We start from the raw sequence: 21,180 nt of genomic DNA, 5'->3' as shown, positions 1-21,180 counted from the left end.
ATCCCGTCGCCAGCGCGACGGCGTACTCGCTTCCTCGCCTCTTTACATCATTTATTTCCTTCAGTATTCTTTCAGATTGCCTCCACCGCGCCGGGTTAGATAGGTGAGTGGGACAGATTGAGAGAACGATGAAACAAAGACGGCGTCTTACCTGTCCGCACGCAGTCGACGCCCGACGCGTGTGAGCATTCCAGTTGGGAGTTACCCCATTCGACGGCGGCGCGCCGACCCACCCTGACGACTTGGAGGGCTGGTTCGACCAGCTTGGCGACCCCGCCCCGCTCGGGTTGGCTCTCATAGCTTGTCGGCGCATTGCACGTACCATCGTAGAACCATCGCCCTCGTTATCGTCATACATGTATTTCTGTTCTCCGCATATCCATCGGTTGACGTCGTGGACGTAACCCGATTAGTTAGTGATACGACACCGAGTTCCTACCCTCGGTGACGGTCGGACGCCGTTGAGACGACGTCCGGCATCATAGGGTCCCTGAGGTCGATCTGCCCCTCCACCTGCCGGATCATCCCGCTGGTCTACGGAGCGTACTCAGCCTGGCCCTCCCCCTGCATGTGAGGACGCCCCACCATCCGCAGAAGCAGCACCCATCAGCTCGTGCTGGCCATAGCATTTGACTGTCGCCGCTCCGCGATTCCCAGCCTGAGCTGCGACAATCACCGCCCCCTGCCTGATCATCAGCTCGACGTGTTCTTGGGATCTCACGACTCGCCCGCTTGGGGCGCGTCCGCTCGACAGTCGCCGCGCACGCTCCTTTCCCCGCCGGTGATCCTGCCCCACTCGCCTCCTCGTGGTCAGGTGCCCCGCAGTCGCGCCTCTGCCTATTCCTGATGGCACAGCCCCGGACACGCCTTCAGAGTTGTTACCGTCACCCCCGACAGCACCGGCCACTCTAGCACCGTGTTCGTCTTTGGAGACGTCGCCGCCGCCCTTGACAGCGCCGGCCGCCCGCATTCAGCCTGCTTGGCAAGCCAGGGCAACGGTACGCACGCCCGGATTCAAGTATTCTGGGTAATGGGCACTTTATCATTCTCGTGTTTTGTCTCGTCATCATCTTTGGTTTTAACCTTCATCAGTCGTGTTTTCTCATGCGTCCCGATCAAGTGTAAGGAGGGAGGTTCGACCTTATGAGGATCTCCCCCCCCTTCGTCAGGTTCATCTTCGTTTCCTTGTTTTCATTTTTGGTTTCATGTCCTAGGGTCGTAGCGTTATTTTGACTTAAGAGATAGGTTATTTTGGTCAAAGGGCCCCCACAACCCCCTCTATATAAAGGGAGGTGGGTGCCCTAAAACACTTGCCTTTTGTTGAATTGCAGGAAAATTATCGTTCTCTTTGAGGACTGCCTCTCCCGTGAACTAGGGTTACAGCCAGGTCGTCGCAGAAGCAGAAGTGAAGGAACCAGGGAGAAGAAGGAGAACCAGGAGGAGTGAGGGAGTCGGAGAAGGAGAAGGAAGGGCAGGTAGGAGCGGGTGGCGTCACCGTGCGCCTTCGCGCCGCCTGCTACCCCCCCTCCCGCGCACCCGCGCGATCGCCCGCCGGCCGGACCACTACGCGCGGTTGCACTCCTGGCCAGTCCGCGCGGCCAGAACTGGTCGCAGCGCCCCAGGTGACTTCCGCCACGACCCCCCTCCCGCTGGGCCGGACGCGCTCTGAGCTCCCCTGGCCACTCGGGACCCCTTTCTGTGGCCGCGACCCAGCATCGATCTCCTCCCGCTCGACGTTGTTGCACTGCTCGCAGGCGCCCAATTCCGGCACGCACCTGACCTGGATTGCTTCAGTGTCTACTGATCCTCTCGGCTCACACGACCTCGCTCAACTAGGACCAATGTCCGTCAGTTCTCTCGTACCCCGTGGTTGGGGAATTCCGATCGTTTTACCTAGCAGCCTGCGTCGATCAGAGCTACGCCCACCAACAGTGGTTCCGTGCGCCCGTCCCCCTATCGCAGAGCTTCCGCGCCTGCGACTGCTTTCGCGAGTGCCCGCTGACGGTGTACGCGGCGGATGCACTACTCGACCGACGCTCAAGCTGTGCAGTCCTTCCCCAGCTGCACCCCGACCCGTCCGACGCCGCGCGCAGAGCACCTCAGCCCTCTGTCTTGCGGCGCGTCTATTGAGTCCCTCGTGTCGTCTCCCCATATTAGTACCATCGCTCCGTCCCGCGCCCGCCATGCCTACGCCGTCTGTCGTGCTCCGGCCGCAATCCTGCCATGCAAGGGAACTCCTCCGATTCACTCGAGACGAGTGGGAATTGCCGACGACCCCGAGGTACTCATCTCACTACCTCCATCCTTTATCTTTTGCAGTGTGCTTTCGTTTGCCTCCTCCGCGCTCGGGGTAGACATAGGTGAGCGAGACAGGCAAGTGAAAACTTATGTCTCGTTGAGAGTCACACCTGGTTCGCGTATGAGTCAATTTGCTCATCGCTTGCGGGCAACCTTGCGCGGGAAATCTCCGTTCGGTGATAAGCCGAAAATAGGGGTGAAAATTATGGATTTTTAGCCCTTGTCGTTGTGAATTCTAGCTTATGCAATAAAATTTATAAAACTCTACTTAACATGTACAGTGATAAGTGTGAGTCTCGTCCAAGGGAAGCAAGTAGGAAGTTCAATGTGATTATCTTTTTGGTGTTTTAATCCTAATTAGAGTGAATTTGATCTTCAACGAGGATCAAGTCACCCTAATTAGATGAGAATTGAGAAAGGGGGGTAGAAGAGGTGAGAAGAATGGAAGAAATGTGGGCTCTAGATTGAATTAATTGATCCAATTGGATGGATCAAAGAATTCAATTAGAGAGGATTGTAGGAATTTTTAATTTGGGTTTGGTTGATTTTTGCAAATTGATAATTCAGAACTAAAATGGGGTAATCGAGTATCCTAAGAATTTAAACTAAATTTTTTAGAGTTTTTTTTTGGAATTCAATTGAATGCCCAGGTGAATCCCTCAATTTATCCTCTCAATCCTAATCAGGGCTTGTACATGCCGCTCAAGCCAAGCGATTTAGAAGTTCAGATCAGAATAGAGATGAAGAAACAAACAACTTAACCGATTTCATTCAAAATGCATAAAAGTTTAAATACAATGAAAGGAAAAAGTACCAAAACTATTGATCAAGGCTGGGGCTCCTCTCTATCTTGCAGCTGTCATAGAGAACCATCAAGAATGAGCTCCCCCTCTCGAAACTTAGCTTTTATACTTAGGTTATATGGTAAAAATCACCATTTTACCCCCGTTTAGTACTTAATATTTTATCTATTAATGTAGGCTGGATATGATCCAACCATACAGATAGAAAGAGGGGATCAAGACGAACAAATCCATAAAAAAATCATGTCAATCGGACTTCAGGATCAAAAGTTATTAATAAATCAATTTTAAACCAATTTAATCCATTGGATTTAAAATTGATTTATTTATTAGTTTCGTTTTTAAACACGCAATGACGTGTCGCTCTCTCATTGGCTGGTGCATTTTGAATCTTCCTTTTTGCAGAAAAGTCCTTAGAAAACCTGGAATTGCTTTTGGACGCCGCCCAAAAGTAATTACGTATATGCCCCTAGCGCACTCTCTCTCCTCCGATTTCTCCTAAAAATATTAAAAATATATATTAAAAAATGCAATAAAACCCTGTAAAATTTTAAATTGGATCTTTACGCCTGTAGTGGCGACCGACAGCTGTTTTCAACGTCTTTTTGCGACGAAAGTTCGCAAAAAGGCCCTTGAAAGTTCGAAAATAATAAAAAAACTTGTTTTTCTATTATAAATATACTTTTTTTTCCTTGAAATAAATACATTTCCTCCTCAAATAAATCTCAGAAAAATCCTAAAAATTTGTAAAAGATTCTAGAAAATTATAGAAAATTCTAGAAAATTCACTAATTCATTCCCATGCTGATAAATGTCGAAATAAAATATTAAATATGCCATTTTCATTAAAAAATAATTATTTTGAGCTTCAATAAATCCTTTAAAATTTGTAGAATTAGCAGAAAATTAGGGAAAATTCAGAAATCACTAGAAAACACTATTTTCATGTAAATATATGATAACAACCCCATTTTAAGCTCTTTAAATGCATAAAATCATGCTAATAACATGAAATAAAGACAGAAATTAGGATGTTATCATTGGGAGACCTAGCAGCCTCGTGCGTCTGGATAAGGGTCGGGAGGTCCCCTTCCGTCTCCGGGCACTCCCGTCGACACCGGTCATCGGTCTCCCATTGTTCGTCGGCAGCTGCACGTGCTACACCCCTACCCAGCCATCTTCATTCTAGCTCCTCCTCATAGGATTCCCGGGCTCGACGAAACCCAGCATTCGTCGCGCACCGCCTCTCCTTCGACACCGAGTACCAACCCTCGGTGCCGGCAGGACTCCATCTCAGACGTGGTCCTGCATCAAACCCGTGGGTGACTGACGCCCCAGGTCCTGCACCGTCTCCCCGGGGTGCAACGTGTCTTCGCGGTTCCGTCCACCAGAGAATGCCCCCCCTGTGCTGAACATCTGCCCTTCACGCGCTACGAACGGGGGACTCGCGCACCGCCTGCCCTTCCCATTTAACAGTATTATTGCTCCCTATAGTGCTATCTTTCTCTATTGATTTCCTCTGCCGCTTGTTAACGTAATCGTCCGGTTAGGCTAGCCACCTCCATCGAGTGATAGGATTTCTTTTAGATTGACGTTCAGATTATAGTCGTCGAGGGTGAACTCTTGGGGACAGTAAAGTGCCCCTCACATTGTGCTCGATCGGGAGATCCTGTGGGTCACCTGGAGTCAATCCGGACCTAGCCGCAAACTTAGAATTTACTAAATCGTCGCCCCACCGTTGCACCGTACTCTCCGCTCTTGAGGATTTGAATGCGCATTCATTCGCATATTGGACATCCATTGAGCATCTCTGTGGCGTAATATGAGCCGTCGATCCCAGCCGTATCGTATTACCTTACCTTGGGCACCCTCGGCCGCCCTTGGCAGCCCTCAAACTCCTCAGCCATCCTTTGCCCCCTCCCCACATCAATCCTCAACTGCCCTCTGCCCCCTCACCGACCCGTCATTTGCCGCCCCAAGTCCCATCGACTCACATTCGCCCGCCCCACGACCACCTAGTGCCACCTACGGCTGTCCCTTGTCACCCTTGGTCGCCCTCCACCGACCATCCACATGCCGACGCTCCCCTGCTATCATGTTGCCACGCCATCGTGCTGCCGTGTTACCTCATTACTACTCCTCTTCGAGTGGTTGCATGTACCTACAGCTTCATCACATCTACTCGCGGCTCGCCACCTAGTATTGACAAATCAGTCATTGGCCCTCTTGTTGCAACTGGTGCGCTCATAAAATTCTTCTCGATGTTTTATTATTTCTCTCAGTGCGTGCCAAGCGCGTCTCCAACGCAGGGTTAGTTTAGTGATATATAGGAATATATATAAGTGGGAATAGGTTACTCGCACCGTACACACAGGAGCAGCAATAGTCGTACTCGCACCGTTGTCCCTCAACCTCTCATCTGGGTCATCAGGAGCGTAGTGGCATTCCCAAGTCACACTCAGCATAACCTTGTGGTTGTTGGTGTGCATAGACTTGGGATTAATATTTCTCAGTGATTTCATTGTCACATCATCACTTACATTTCGTCTACATTAGTCTTGTCCACTACACAACACTACTACACTCACTCCTTCTATGTTGTAACATGAGCCATCAATCCCGGCATCTATCGTGTTACATCAACTTTTTCTTTTTACTCCATGGATGAGAACTTACTGTTGTAATCTTTAGCTTCTTTCTTTGTGGGGGTTTTTATATCGTGATGGGCAGGTCCTGTAATGGCCCATTTTCCTCAAACTTCTCATTTGCAGCTCCACAATTCCACCTGATCATTTCAATCCTATTTGTAGAATCTCTGATTCACCAATTCCTTAAGATTTCTATCTTTCTCACTCCTGTAAATATATGCGCATTTGGAGCTCTAAAAATACTGATGTAATCAAACAGCTTGAATTTAGAAAATTCATGGAACTTGGGGAAAACGAGCATAATGTGTATAAATTGGATTTGTAGCAAATGTATATGTTCCATTTTGATTCAGTTACTAACATGATAAATTCTAAATTAATAATACCAAATGTATAAAAAATTATCCAAATAACTATGCATTTATCCTGTTATCAGTTATCCTTTATTCAATCTCATAACTACGTATGGATTAAGATGGAAAATATTCTGAATATTGAATCAATATTACATTTATTGATTTGGTTCGGTGTATCTTATTTTCCTGATATCTTCAATCTCTTAAGTTGCACCACCCATTATATATTGATTATTGTATTATCATCCCCAACATGTAATTCACCACCAGTTGATAAATTATACAAATCAACATTCTTCATTCTATTGATTGTTAAAGCACTATGGATGTTTAGTCATCACCCTTGTAAGTTCTAATATACTTCTAGAAAAGTTTTGATAAATGCTTCACATGATTAGGAAAACCGAAACAATAAACATAACCTAAACAATGGCAACTATGTTTCCTCAATAATTTGTAAGGCTCCAATTATTTTCCTGTATTTGCTTTAGGTTCATCTACCAGGTGGCTAGTTACATGAACTTGAATAAAAACGAAAAGTAACTCAGAATTTCTGCTGAATGTTGTAAAAATATTCAGAACATGATCTTCCACACAGGGTTACCCAAGTCATAAGATTCTACTTCTCGTAAATTCCTCAATCCTAGGACAAATGGTATGGTGTTAAATTCTATATCCCTACCTGGATGTTCTGAACAGCTCTAAAACTTTACTAAAGCTAATTTTCCGTAACATCAAACATGTCTTACGATGGTATTCCTTCATTTTTTCTTATGCATTGATGACTTCATAAAAAATATTTAAGTAGTAAATATCATAAAAAAATATTCTTCACTATGTACTTCATTCTGAACAATAAGACTTGTAATGACTTTTGAAATGCAGATTGGCCTGTAATTATGTGTGCTTGAATCTGACACATGACGGCGTCAGTGCTTGGAGTATAACACTCAGCATCCTTGATCACTTGTAGCGGAAGTCTTTGCAATAACTTAAGTTTGCATAAAAGGGGTTAGAGGAGCAAAAGGGGACACAGCCCTGTCCGAGAATAAAGTGATTGCCTAAATACCATAAAGTGGTCACATCGTATTCATAAAAGTTGCATGGGGGAAGATGAAAGATGATATCGGAGCGATGAGACGAGGCTTGGTAATGTTGCTCTTGTGCCTTGAGGCTTCCTGCTTCGTGTGCTCGTGCCTACTAACCCTAGCGCTACATGTGTGCCCCAGGTGGGGCATCGCACACCCTTTGGCATGGGGGTCACACACACCATTCCAACCTACATGATCACAGGCCCCGACACCCACGTTGACACCTATCATCTGCAGACTGTGCGACGCCAGTGCCTTCAGCGCCTTAAGTTGGTTGCAACATGCCCAACGCTACCCACAGGGGCACTAGGAGCACATGCGCTCTCGATTCTCTCTGTGAGGCAATGTCTTAGTCTCTTGGTGTGAAGTCTCCAGGCCCATGACCTGGACACGCGATGCATGTAGCCATGTGGCTCACCCTTGCAACCCTGCACACAATGCCGTGACACTACCGCTCAGCTTGTGCATCCTCATACGCACCCAACATGTGCAAGCCTTCCCTAATTCACTACGCCCGAGCATCAATTGGCATGTGCACCATAAGAGTGATGGCCTTAAAGATCAAGGTCGGACTTCACCATCTGTACTACATGTTTTAATAATACATTGAATGACTCAGTCTCTGAAACACGAGTCCAGCACATAGACCTGTTGCAACGGTTAGCCCAGAGGCCTTTGTGCAGGGATGGAACATACTTTGGGGACTTACACAGCCACACCACCTGAACTTTTCAACACCCTCGTCGATGGCCTCTGCACTGCTTAATAAGCCTGCATAAAATTGCCACAAATTTGAATTGTGCTCCCTTGTCGCTAATGCGGCTACTATGTTCTTCCACTTGATGAGGTACTCAACCTTGTGGTAGCAAATGTGACATCCTCCCTCGTCAATCTCCTTTTCTTCAATAACCGCCTTAACCTCCTAGTCGAAATGTGCCTCACATTCGATGTATCAATCTAGGGCTGGCTTCTCCTCATGTCTTCAAGGTCTAACTCATACTTTTTGAGCATCGAATCAACGAAGACTGGTTGAATCACCAGCCTTAGGGGTATGCTGAGCTAGCAGGCAACTCATCTAATCTTAGCCATCACCTCAAATGACCCATCATATCATGGTACTAGAACTTTGTGCCTTTACTTGTTTTATCTTCAACATTTGGGTGTTCATCTTTAACCAGATTAGATTACCCACCTAGAGTACCACATCCATTTTGTGCAGGTCTACGCATTTCTTCATTCTCTAAGCATCACGTCTAGTGTCTCACGGGCTTCTTCAATGTGGGCATGACAATGGCACGCAAAGCGGAAGACCGTAGGGAAATAACCATTCCCTTTTCTTTTCACCAGTTATGGAGGGGTAAGCGCCTGCCTTCTCATTGCAATCTAAAACAGCGAATGACCGATAACTGAGCTTTGGTTGATATTTGGTGCAAATTGTGCTGCATCTAGCAGCTCCACCCAATTCTATTGGTTGAGTCATACGTAGTGTTGTAAATACTGTTCAAGCATAGCATTCACATGCTCCGCCTGGCCATCGGTTTGACGGTAGAAGCTCATTATAAACTTGAACATGGATTTCATGTCTTTGAATACTGAGTCTTAGAAGCGACGAGTGAATCTTGTATCGCCGTCACTGATGATGTCCCACAGAAGACTGCAGTACTTTTCCACATGGGACATGAAGAGACTAGCCATGCCATATGTTTGTACTTTTGGCGTGGTAGGGAGGAGTGGTGAATATTTGGAAAAACCTTCCATGACCACCAAGATAACATCGTGGCCATCCATGCGTACAAGACATGTGATGAAATCTATCGAGGTGGAGTCCCACGGTCTGCTCACCCTTGGGAGAGGTTGATGGCGCAGCACCACCCACAGCCTCGGAAGCATCTTCAAAGAGGTTACTGTCAGCCCCGATGGCACCACCGGTACGCGTTCAGCCCTCCAGGCAAGACAAGGCGATGGTACGTACGCCCGGATTTAAGTATTTTGGGTAAAAGGGCATCTTATCTTCGTTATTTTGCTCATCATATTTGTTCGTGTTTTCATTCGTAGAAGATGGGCATCTTACCTTCTTGTGTTGCGAGAGATTTCATGATATGGGTATGGGTTATTCCTTGGGCAAAGTCAGTCACCTTATCACCTCCGAGTTACATAGCCGAGTTGAGTGTGTTCGATGCCATCTATGATGTGATTAACGAAAACGCCTACGTTGTGGGCATTCCATCCAAATGGGGGATAAGCTCCACCTTCAACGTCTACGACCTAACCCTGTATCGCCCTATGCCAGAGAGTCTGAGAGACATAGAGCCTCACACACCCACCAGCCTGTCGAGTGATGCGAGTGAAGGACACTCCCTTTCCCCACCTGTCCTTCCTCCACTTGCTCCATACTCACCCATGCATGAGCATGTTGAGTATGTATTGCAAGAAGTAATTAACGTTGCAAGGGACCAGGTGGATCGCGAGTTCCTTTTTCATTGGCAAGACCAACTGTCGAGCGAGGACACGTGGATCTCGGAGGAGAACCTACGGTGGCTACGCTCGGAGCTCATCCAGCCCTTGGACAGTATCATCGGCTCAAACTCGTCGGAGCCGAGTTCCCCCCCACTCAGGAAGGATGATGGGGGACCATCCGCAAGCTAAAGCACCAGGTCAACTCGTGCCGACACGTCAGCAACCACGTGGCGAATCTCAAGCTTATGAGAAGGACCCGGAGTTCAAATACACGGCGTGACGAGAAGGTGCCCCAATTTATTTTCCTCGTGTTTTCCTGAACTTTCTCGTTGTGTTTTTGTTTGGGGAGGGCCTCCGTATTTTGGCCCTTCCGTCCTACTTTGGACCGCATTTTATGGCTGGATTAGGGGTTTTCCCTAATTACGAGCCGCCCCTAGGATTCCCTCTCTCCAACTATAAAAGGAGAAGAGATGCCCTAGAGGAGATTAGAGAAGTTATTTTTTAGTTGTTTGGAAATTGTTAGGGGAAGAGGAAACCCTCCAAGAGGAGGGAGAGATCCTTAAGGGAGAAGAGGGAGCTGCTGCCACCACACCACCGCTGATCGTCCGTCGTCTATGACAACTTGTATCAAAAATGCCAGACCTGTGCCGTCGCTGCACAGCCACCACTGCTCTACCACTGTCTCTCCGAGAAGAGACCACCGGGGCTCGTTACTAGCACCACTGAAACCACCTGTCTCTACCACAGCCACCGCCAGCTCTGGTGCTCCCCATCTGCCACCGACGTTCTGTGAGCACCGCCTGCCCTGGGCGGCTCTTAACAACTGCCGGCGATCACTCGCCGGTGCCCCGACTCGCGCGCCCACCACCAGTCAACAGCGGCGCTAGCTCAAAGTGCCGCCAATCCGACACTCGCCCCAGCCTAGTGTTCGCCCGCCCGACGACCCAACATCCCACGTCCTTGGGCTCGGTCGCCCCATACCCTAGCTTACCTTACAATGTCTTGGGGACACGGCCTGCTGCTAAACCGCCGCCAATGGACAGCCTAAATGCCAACCGTCACCCTAAAAAAGACAGAGCAGCCAGGACGCCGCTACCGAAAGTCTTCACCGGGGAGGAAGGCGACGAGTCGTGACCAACTCGACTTGATGCGCAGACTCGACCTGGTTCGACCAGAATTGCGACCGAGCCACGACTCAGTCATCCTGAGTGAGTTGACGCTGAGTCACCCCGGATTTAAGAAAGGGCGTCCCTCGGTAATTATTTGCAATTGGAGGGGTGATTCCATCCTTCTCAGACTGAGATGAATTAGAGCTCTTCCACGAGTCGCCGCCGACGCTGCAAGGCCACGCGCTCCACTACTGCTGCGCCGCTCGCCTCCGCCGTGGTCACGCCGCTCGCCACTGCCACCACCAGGCTGCTCGTCGCCCCCGTCGCCACCCTAGCGCTCGCTCCTGCTATGTCGCTTGCCACCACTACGCCTCTCGCAGCCCACACCACTACGCCGGTGCACCGCCGCTGTCGCCGTTGCCGCCGCCGCATCGTTCGCTGCCGCAGTTGCCGCTGCACCGCAGCGCCGCTTGCCGCTGTCACCGCCAACGTGCTGCCACTGACGCTGCCGCCGCTGTCGCCGCCGCCGCGCCACACGTCACTTGCCGCTACCGTCGAGGCTGCTCGCTTCTAGTCGCCACCACCAGCGCTGCTCGCCGCCTCCCGCCATCCTCGCCATCGCACTTTAGGAATGTCGAGGCCGCTTGCCGCCGTCGAGGCCGCTCGCCAACGCTACCACCGCTGCCGCTCGCCACCATCGCCGCCTCTCCGGCCCCGCTTGTGTCCGACACGGGCGCTTCCGCCTGACCTGTTTATTCTTCGCCCGGAAACCGCCGACTACTCCGCCATCGTCTGGTCAAGCATCTCGGCCTGTCCTCCGACACACTGCGTTGGACCGCCACGCCAAATAAGACTCAGCTTCGACCACCGCGACTACCAGACCTTAGTCTGCAGGTCACGACGCTAACCCCTCTCTTGCATATTATTACCTCTTGCATTATTTTCTCACGTGCTCCTCCATCGGGCCTCGTATTTTGTCGTTTCTCGCTCGTTGGGTTTGGGGTAGTTATCTCCACTCGTTTCTCTACCCGTCATCTTGTTTCTGGAATAGATAGTTGGATCGAGGATACTCGCTCCGAAGGTGTCCTTCGATTGATCAATCGGGTCATTGGGAGACGGATTGTACATGACACGTACGGGAACTCTTTGAGTGCGCTCTCCTAATTCAGTTATTTCCGTACTTCTCGTTATTCTCTTCATAAACGTGCATTCCACATTCCACATCCAATTACGTGTTATTGATCACTGTCATGTGTTGCAACGCGCACCGTCAATCCCAGCTGTACGTGTTGTATCACCCCTACATTCACCAATCAACGAACGCCTGGCTGCAACTTCTTCCTTGCCGTGATGCACGAAGACACTACCTGGATGTTGTATGTGTGAGCTGTAGTCGTCAATTTGAGAGTTCCCACTGAATTTGCGGATCCAAGGTGCATGAACATCACCACCATTTGCCGGCATCCGCCGATCAACAACGCACCACCGAAACCTCCTCCTTGCAGCAACTTACAGAATTTGTGACGAAGGATGCTGCTTTAACGAATTGGGGCTTTCCTAATGGGACTTCTCCATTGGTATAAGGGCCTTTGAGCATTACTACCCTGTTGATTGGAGATTGCTGGGGATCTTGATCGGTCTAGGTCTGTCGCTGCTTGGAATTTTTCGCCCATCAACCTGGTCATTAGGCCAATCGACCACACAATGATGTCTTGAAATTCTCTCGCTGAGGGAACTCTGCCATGAAGTCTGTTAACTGGATCGTTCATGTCTTTGCCCAGAAAATCCCTGAGCCCGTTAAACCTTTGACAAGGTATCCATTGGCGGAGGCTCCATTTCATCGGATCGAGGTTGGACAGGGACATATTGACCGTGGGCTTCCCATCTAACCACGCCTCAATGCCGAGGTAATGCTCCTGCTCCCGCCAACTACCGGCCCTTGTCGGCTTGGCCCCTCACCAGCTATCATACTATGTTGAGATACCCTGCCCTGCACGTGAATGCTCACTACCGCTCGCACATGCTACATTACCCGCCCGAGCTGACTAGCCTTTCCCAGCTCCTATGCGTCCAGCGAAGTCGCTCGAGCATTGCCACCACTGGGGTCGCTCCCTCGTCTCCTCTCTTCCTTCGACCCTTACCTTAAGGTCCTGCCCATCAATGTTAATCGAGCCACTGTTCAACTCTCCGGCATCTCTCTACCACAACCACTTTAATTGTCGTCGATCGTTGACTAACCCTGCACGATGAGCCACCACCAACGAGGTATGCCATTCTCTCCAATCGCTTGTTTATTTACCTTTTGCAGTATATTTTTGTCTTGAGTCCACCATACTCAGGATAGGTAGGTGAGAACTACGACATTTGAGTGTATTACCAGTCGGACGAGTACATCCATTACGTGCGAGCCCTATGGATAGATTCTGTTTGGCCGCAGATGCCTACGTTGCTGTGACAAGGTTTTTGAGAGGCCACCGTCGCCGTCACCTGGTGACGCATCCAACCTTGAAGCTTGGTGCCTTCCTCGGGTCGGAGCCTCCACATATGACACGTAGGAGATATATTGTATCGTAGTTACATCGACCCTTTAGGGTTTTGATTTCGTAAAACAACGACACCGTCGACATTCGATATCAACAACCCTTATCGACACCGAGCCATCATACGCAGTGTTGACCAAACGATGTCCTTGACGACGTCCAACATCACACAACCTACATAGTGTGCCATGCTTCTCACAACCCAGTAGATTTCATACATAGTTTTGGGATTTTATTAAAAAAACATGCCTTAGGTAAATACAATGGTTAACTTGAGATACGAATGTGAGGGAAGTAGAGACCTAGGCCATCGACTGTATACTAACTAAAATGTGTACAAATACAAATTAGTCCCATATAGAAGCCCACCAAAGCTCTCTTTAAATAATGGGTCAACTAAAGGTAAGATATGGGAACTATCGCACAATTTGGATTTTAAAGGCATCTTTCAAAACTGGGAATAAAGGAACGTTGGTCCAGGATGAAAATCAAGAATTCCTAGCCCTCCAACCCCATGGAATTAAATCAACACCAAAGAGAGTAAGGTCACCTCTATTTATTCTCATATCCCCTCTCTTTCTTTGTCATCTTGGATTTGTGCTCCTAACTTATTCTTAAGTACCTAGTGCATCATTTTATTTGATCCATTATTTTTGTAGAAGAGTGTGGGATAGAGAGTTCAAGGTTAATTATCATTATTGGAGAAAGAGCACCACTTGGCCGTTGGGGGAAATCACAGAAAAATTCATGTGATCTCCCGAATTTTTTATTTGAATCTTCTCAACACGTTTTGTAGGTAAATATTGTAGAAGATAACCTAAAATTTCTGTAGAAGACAACTGCAACTCCAAAAATAACAACCAAGTAGTTCAGTGCAACATTTGGCTATGTATAGGCCTAGGAGGAAAAAAAACATTAAATAACGGTAAAATTTAAATCTTATTTTAAATGATGCTGGAATCCCACTTATGAAGTTGATGTAGGCGACGTGGCATCACATGGGATGTCTCTTGCAATAGTGGCATCATGTCGGGTGATGGTGTGTTGGTGTGTCCCTCGCCAGCACAAGCATTTGAAATGTATACATCTTAAAATCCTTATGTGCGACATTTTTTAATCTTGACATTATTCCACTACATATTCCCAATGCATACTTTTTTATGGAAAACCTACAAAACCCCATTCAGAAAATCTTGCCATCATTTATTTTTACAGCATTCTATCTAATTTTACAGGGCCTTTTTATCTCATTCAGGAAATGTTTTGGAATTATTACGTATGAAGGTATTAATCATAAATAGCAAGAGATAAAGAGGAATAATAATAATAAGAAGAAGAATATGACTAAGAAAAAGAACAATAATAATAGTAATAAGAATAAGAATAAAAATAAGAAAAAGAAGAAGAAAAAGAAGAAGAAGAAAAAGAAGAAGAAAATAAGAAGAAAAAGAAGAAGAAAAAGAAGAAGAAGAGGAAGAAGAAGAAGAAGGGGAAGAAGAAGAAGAAGAGGAAGAAGAAGAAGAAGAAGAAGAGAATAAGAAATAAGAGGGGGAACTCTAGTAGATAGTTAAGACAGGCAATCGTTAGCACTCAAGCCAGCCACCAGATAGCGGGTGCACAACACTCATATTGGGCAACAGCCAACGAGCGCTTCCACGTATGGAACATTGGATGGCTGGCCCATAAATGGCTGATAAGGCCCACATAAGAGCTATGCACGTATGTAGCACATAATATGGGTGTTCAAGCTACACAAATATGTCAATTACATAGTCATTTTGATTTTCCATTCTTTCGATATGGGAATTTAGGTACAGTTTTCTTCAGCCTCATATCAAACTGGGCCAACAATGAGAAAGGCTGACAACCAGATAAGGCTTCGAGCATGCATCATATTGGACCACTTTATCCAAATGCTCATGAACTTCATCGTCCGATCCTCTCAAGGAAGATTGGACGGTGACATTTTATTTGCAATATTTAAATTCTTTTATATTTATGTTCATGCTTCTAATTTGCTACAACAGATGATCTAGGTAGCGTTCTAAGTACACAGAAAATCAGAACATGAGATGGTGATGGGGTGGTTGACGGGGCCACTAATATGGCAAATAAGGGTAAAACACTAAGAATAGGTCTACGACTGTGATTTAAGCACATTCGTTGAAGGCACTGAAAGAGGGTCAGATGGCTGGGGTGTATACTCATCCTTGTACTTGATTTGTTGCCCTTGTGCACTGGTTGGCTTAGGCTAATAACAAAGGAACTGCAACCCAATCCCATGGTTCCTAGAGAGTCATTAGATCCTCTCTCAACCCTAGAAAGGAAAAGAACAGCCAATGAGATCCCTCTAAGAGGTTGAAAAGTTTAGCTCAGTCGTGCCAGCTCTATCCTTATGTAGACAGCTCAAGAAGGCTTTAGCAAAGAGCTCCGAAGCAAGAATCTTTTGTCACCGAAGGAGAAAGGGAAGACTACAATTTGACACTAGGGGTGGTGATTAGCATCCCCATTCGCGTTCCTGGATTCAGGAAAAACTGGTAGTATCTTTAGCTCAATCTGACTGAAAATATTCATTAAATGTGTTACAGTTCTGTGATTCATATAAGGTTTTGTTTCCATTATATTATTGTCTTTCACCTTTTTCAAACATTCTATAAAACATGTATAAGGTATTGACAGAAACACTTTTCTCTCTACATTTTACTTTATAAAAAGTAAAATACACTTCTTAATTATATTTTTTGGACAAACCATATGACTGTTTACCAATCATAATTATAAACATGAAAAATTGCAAGTACACTTTAATTGTCATATTTTTAGTAGTCTTAAACTTTCTACCTATGATCCTTGATGAGACAGCAGGGAAAGCGGAAGACTGTCCTAATGGGCAGTGCCACTGATGTCGGACAGCTAGGGAGGTGGGAATGACGATGACGGGTGGTGGGCACTGATGGGTTTGGATGGATGGATAAAACATACTACGGAAATCCACGAGATCGAATTCAGAATTTAAACCCTATGAAATAGTGGTGATGCAGTCCCGTTCCTCGTCGAGGGCAGGAGTACTATCTTCAACCACCGTGACGATGTCAAAGCACCAAATCCAATACACGAATTCATGTCACTGGGCGGCCTAGGGCACCAACCTTGGGTGGCCTGTGGTGGCGGCCTTGGACAGCCTGGAGCGGCTGCCTTGTGCAGCCTATGGCTGGCTGTCCATGGCGGCCTCGGGTGGCTGCCTTGGGCGGCCTCGGGTGGCTGCCTTGGGCGGCCTAGGGCTGGCTGTCCTGGGTGGCCTGGGGTAGCGACCTTAGGTGGCCCCCGACGGGCTGGCGATGACACGATAGAACAGAGGAAGACTGGCGACACGATGTGGCGACGGCGGAAGTGGAGATCGGAGATAGAGAGAAGGGGCTGGATTAGGCCAAGCACGCCACCAAGAGAAAGATAACTCAACTCTTGAAATAACCTTGCGTAACTGTTTCCTGAAATAATGGCCTATACATATAGGCCTTGGAGAAAAGAGAGAATACAAGTTATGATGCAGGACGTACATCTAGAACGTCATCCCGTCGTCACCGAGTATAATGGCTCGGCGACGATAAAGGATACGTATCGGGAGCGGTGATGTTGTCGTCCGATGATACCCTAACGGGTATGTAACTACGGGGATGAATGGCCTACGTGTTGTATGTGCAAGCTCCGACTCGAGGGGCGCAGAGCTCCAATCTTGGACGGGTCGTTGTGTGATGGCGACGGTGGCCTCTCGTACCTCGTCGGAGTGATAGAGGCATCTACGGCCGAACAGACTCAATCCGTAGAGCTCGCACGTAACGGACGTACTAGTCCGCACCGATCGGACACTCAAGACGTAGTTCTCTCGTTTAACCTCACTCACCTACCTAGCCCGAGCGCGGTGGAGACGGGACAAAAATATACTGCGACGGATAAATGAACGAGCAACGGAAGAGGACGGCGTACCTCGTCGACGGGGCTCGTGATGCAGGATCTCGTCTTCGTCAGTGGCGTACCAGAGCGGGTTGGGTGTTGGGGCGCCGGAGAGATCACGGCGGCTCGACGTGGAGCAAAGTGCCGGAGCGACTCGTAAAGATGGGTCGTCAAGGGGTGGCGTCAGAACACCGTTGAGGCGGAGTAGGCGGTTGTGCGCTAGACGGCGCGGGGCAGATGCAGAGCGGCGCGGTCTTCAGCGAGTGACGCGGTGGGGCGACGTCACGAGCACAGCAGTGTGTTTTCTGCGATCGGACGTCAGCGGTCACGGCGAGCGCGACGCGGGACGACGGTTGGTGAAGGCGTGAGTAGTGCGGCAACATGGCGATGCGGCGACAGGCGGCACGGCGGCGCGGCGGCGCGACGGAGCGGCGCAGCAGCGGCAGCGCGCGTGGGCGGCACGGCGGTTGGCGCGCGCGGGCGGCGCGGCGGCTGGCGAGCGCGGGCGGCGCGGTAGCTGGCCCGCGCGGGTGGTGAGATGGCGGTCGCGCGTGGGCGACGTTCACGAGCGGCGGGCAGTGGCCTCGTCGACTGCAGGCACGCGGCTGCGATCGCGCAGGTGGCGCCGCGGCGCGGCAGCTGCGCGCGGGTGGCGAGCATGCGCAGCGGCGGGCGGGAGCGCAGCGGCGCTCGATGAGGGCCCGACGGCAGCAGGGCGGCCTTTCCTTCCTTCCTCTTCTTCTTCTTCCCTCTTCTTCTCTTCTTCTCTTCCTCCTCCTTCTTCTTCCCTCTTCTTCCTCTTCTTTCTGTTCTTCTCAAAACGAGGAACGAGACCCACGATCTGTTCGATAAAATGCTAAAATGAAGAAAATGGGTCTGAAACATTAGGGCGCCCACCCTTTCCCTTATAAGGGGGGAAAGATGGGCCCCTAGCGGGCCAAGCGGGTCCTTTTGGGGAGTCCTTGTAAATGGGCTCCCCTTTACAAACAAAGATGAAAATGAAAGGGGAAATAGAGAGAAATAGGGGGGAAAAATGGAGAAGAGTCAAGGGGAATACGCTAGAGAGAGGCCCATCCCCTTGACGGCAAAACCACGGACGAACAATCGTCGCAAACACGACGAAACATGACAAAAACGACACGAACCAGAATGGGAAAAACTAAAACACACGAGAGAGAGAGCGATACGAACAAAACGATGACTGAGTGTCTTTCACCCGGTCATTGACGTCGAGGGCGCGCGCGGGGCGGTTGACGCCGATGACGACACTTGATGGCGTGCGCCATCAATCCTCTTAGGGTCGGAAGAACTCAGCTCCGTCGAGTTGGGGTAGGTGGCAGTGGCGTCTGGCGAGGCCTGGTCATTGCTGGCGTGTTTGGTGCTCCGTGGCGATCAGGGCTCCGACATATGCACATGATGTCCTTCGTGGCACCCTGCCCCTGCATCGTTAATTACCCCAAGCAGTATACGATCGCCCGACTCGTGCCAATCGGGCATGTTCATCGGGGAAGTGGTTGCGGCAAACTCGCTCACAACAATGGGGTTTAGAAAGGCCTGGGTAGGGGGGAGAGAGGGGGCTCGGTACTGGATCAGGCCCGCCACGTTAGCGGAGCAGGTCCCCCATGTAGGAGGGACTTCGGCGACGTAGGCATATCCGCCCACTCGTGGGAGGGTTGAGAATGGGCCGGCGCTACGAACGTGTAGCATTACGGCCAGCCTGGGAGAATAGCTCTCCGGCCAAAATCTTGCCGACACTCAGTTTCCCACGTCGGTCACTCTGAGTCGGCTCTGCGAGTCGGCAGCCTGCTTGTACTGTGCATGACTAAATGATGACATGTAATGATGATCATGATGCGACGGCAAAACATGCTGCGCGAATGCATAATGAGGGACTACTAGAGGTGCTAAGGGTGGAGGTCGTGTAGGGACTTGGCCGTTGGCGATCTCGGGTGGGCTCAACCCAGGGGCATGGGCCTCTAAGGAGACATGCGCGTGCTCGGCGCGCGGGGAAGGGCATCGGCGATGGGCCATGCCCTTACGGATGGTGCAGCGGACGCTACACGTCCACCGCTCGTCATCCAGGCGGTGGAAGAGTGCGGGGTCCGCAGCGGGACGAGGGGCATTGATGGAGGACCATCAGAAAGAAGACACCATGGGACGCCAGCAACCACGTCGAGCGGCTCGGGTCGATGTGCGCCACCCGCGGTTTAAGTACCTTCTTTTTCTTATGTTTATTTCTGGTTCGTTTGTGTTTCTGGATTTTATGGACTGGGTTAATGTTGGGCCCGTCCTTCGTCTTTCCCTTTTCGTTTCATTTGAATTTAAAATTTGTAAGGAGAGGTCGAACCACGTCTCGCGACGGTTCATCCTCTCCCCACGTTCACTTGGCACCCATGCTCACTATATAAGGGGATGGCATGCCCAAGGAACTTTTTGGAGTCATTTGTTGAAAGTTCAAGCTTGTGTCTCCCCTACCTTAGGATGTAGTGTAGGAGGCTTGGCTAACCTCACCCACGTCGAGATTACTCCATGGCGTAGGGTCCACATTCCCTCGTCGAGATCACTCTGAAAGAACATGTTCAAGCGCGCCGTCTAGATTACTCCGGCACGATCAAAGATTTTCAAGAAAATTGCCGCTCTCAAGAACTGAAGAGCCCTCCATCGAGATCACTCCGAAGGTGCACGGAAGTTCAAGAATGACGTCGATGCGCCGTCAACCTGGGAGTACCCGTTCCACCAAAGGTACTCCTCCAGATCCGTCAAGAACCCTCTCACCTTGAAGGATCTTGGTGGTTACATGCCAAGAACTCTCAACTTGGTTATCCTCCTCCATCGCTTGCCACCTCCCTCTCCCACCCACCTTCAACCACCCCTCTCCCTCTTTCTCGCCGCCCTCGCCCTGCCCTCCTCGCCAAAATCCTCCCTATCCTTGTCATTCATGCCCCACCGCCCACCGTCGTCCTTTTCTCCCCGTTTCTTGCTTCCTCGTTCACGATCCCCTCATTCCCCTCGAATCTTGCCTCCACCATTGTTCTTTCTCCCCACTTCTTACCCATTGTCCACGCCCTACCCTTCCCCTGGTACCTGCCCTATTGCCCGCACCCTTTCCTCCTTCCCATCGCCTTCACCGCCCGCCCTTCTGCCCACCTCCGCCGCGACTGGGTCAATGCCACCGCCGGTCGCCTTCCTCTCGCCCTGCCGTGCCCCAAAACTAGTGACGAGCGTGGCCTCTTCCCCACGCCCCGCGCTTACCCCGAGCTGCCGCGCGCGCCCGGGTCGCGAGCCGCACCAGCACGGGCAACGTCCGCGCTGCCCACATCCATGCACTCTCATTTGCACGCCGGGCTCACTTGCGTGCGCTCACGCCTGTTGTGCCCGCGCTCGTTCGAGCGCTCGCCATCCACAGGCACCCGTCGGCGTCCCATCCTGCGCGTGCGGAAACCCGTCGCGCGTGCCGTGCGCCGGCGGACCTGCACACACCACACACCGCCTCGCCGTCTTGTGCCCTGTCCTGTTCTCTTACGGCTCAGCTTTCGTGGTGATATCGTCCACGGGATCAACCTCATTGGGACGGTCGCCTCCAGTGATACTGCCATCGTTTTCTCGCCGATCCAAGAGAGATCTAACTCCGTGGACCCACGACACTCAGGTACCATATCGTCTCCTCTCCATCTTTCTAGTATTATTACTTTTTGTAGTCTCCTCTTCCGCTATCACGTCCCCAGCCGTCTTCACTCGATTCATCTCATAAGTAGGACTAGACACCTCGTCGAGTGTAGGATTTCTTGTGGTAGAAGGGGTAGCCATTGCCGTAGGCGCCGAACACTCCAGGGGCGTCAAAAGCCCCTCTCTACGTAGTCGTCGAGTTGTTCTAGTGGGTCATTGGGAGTTTGATCTTAGGATCACTCTCCTCTCACTGCTGGCGTG

Source organism: Wolffia australiana, chromosome 9 (assembly GCF_029677425.1).
Source record: "Wolffia australiana isolate 7733 chromosome 9, ASM2967742v1".
Lineage (NCBI taxonomy): Eukaryota > Viridiplantae > Streptophyta > Magnoliopsida > Alismatales > Araceae > Wolffia > Wolffia australiana.
Note: the sequence above shows the minus strand (reverse complement) of the source record.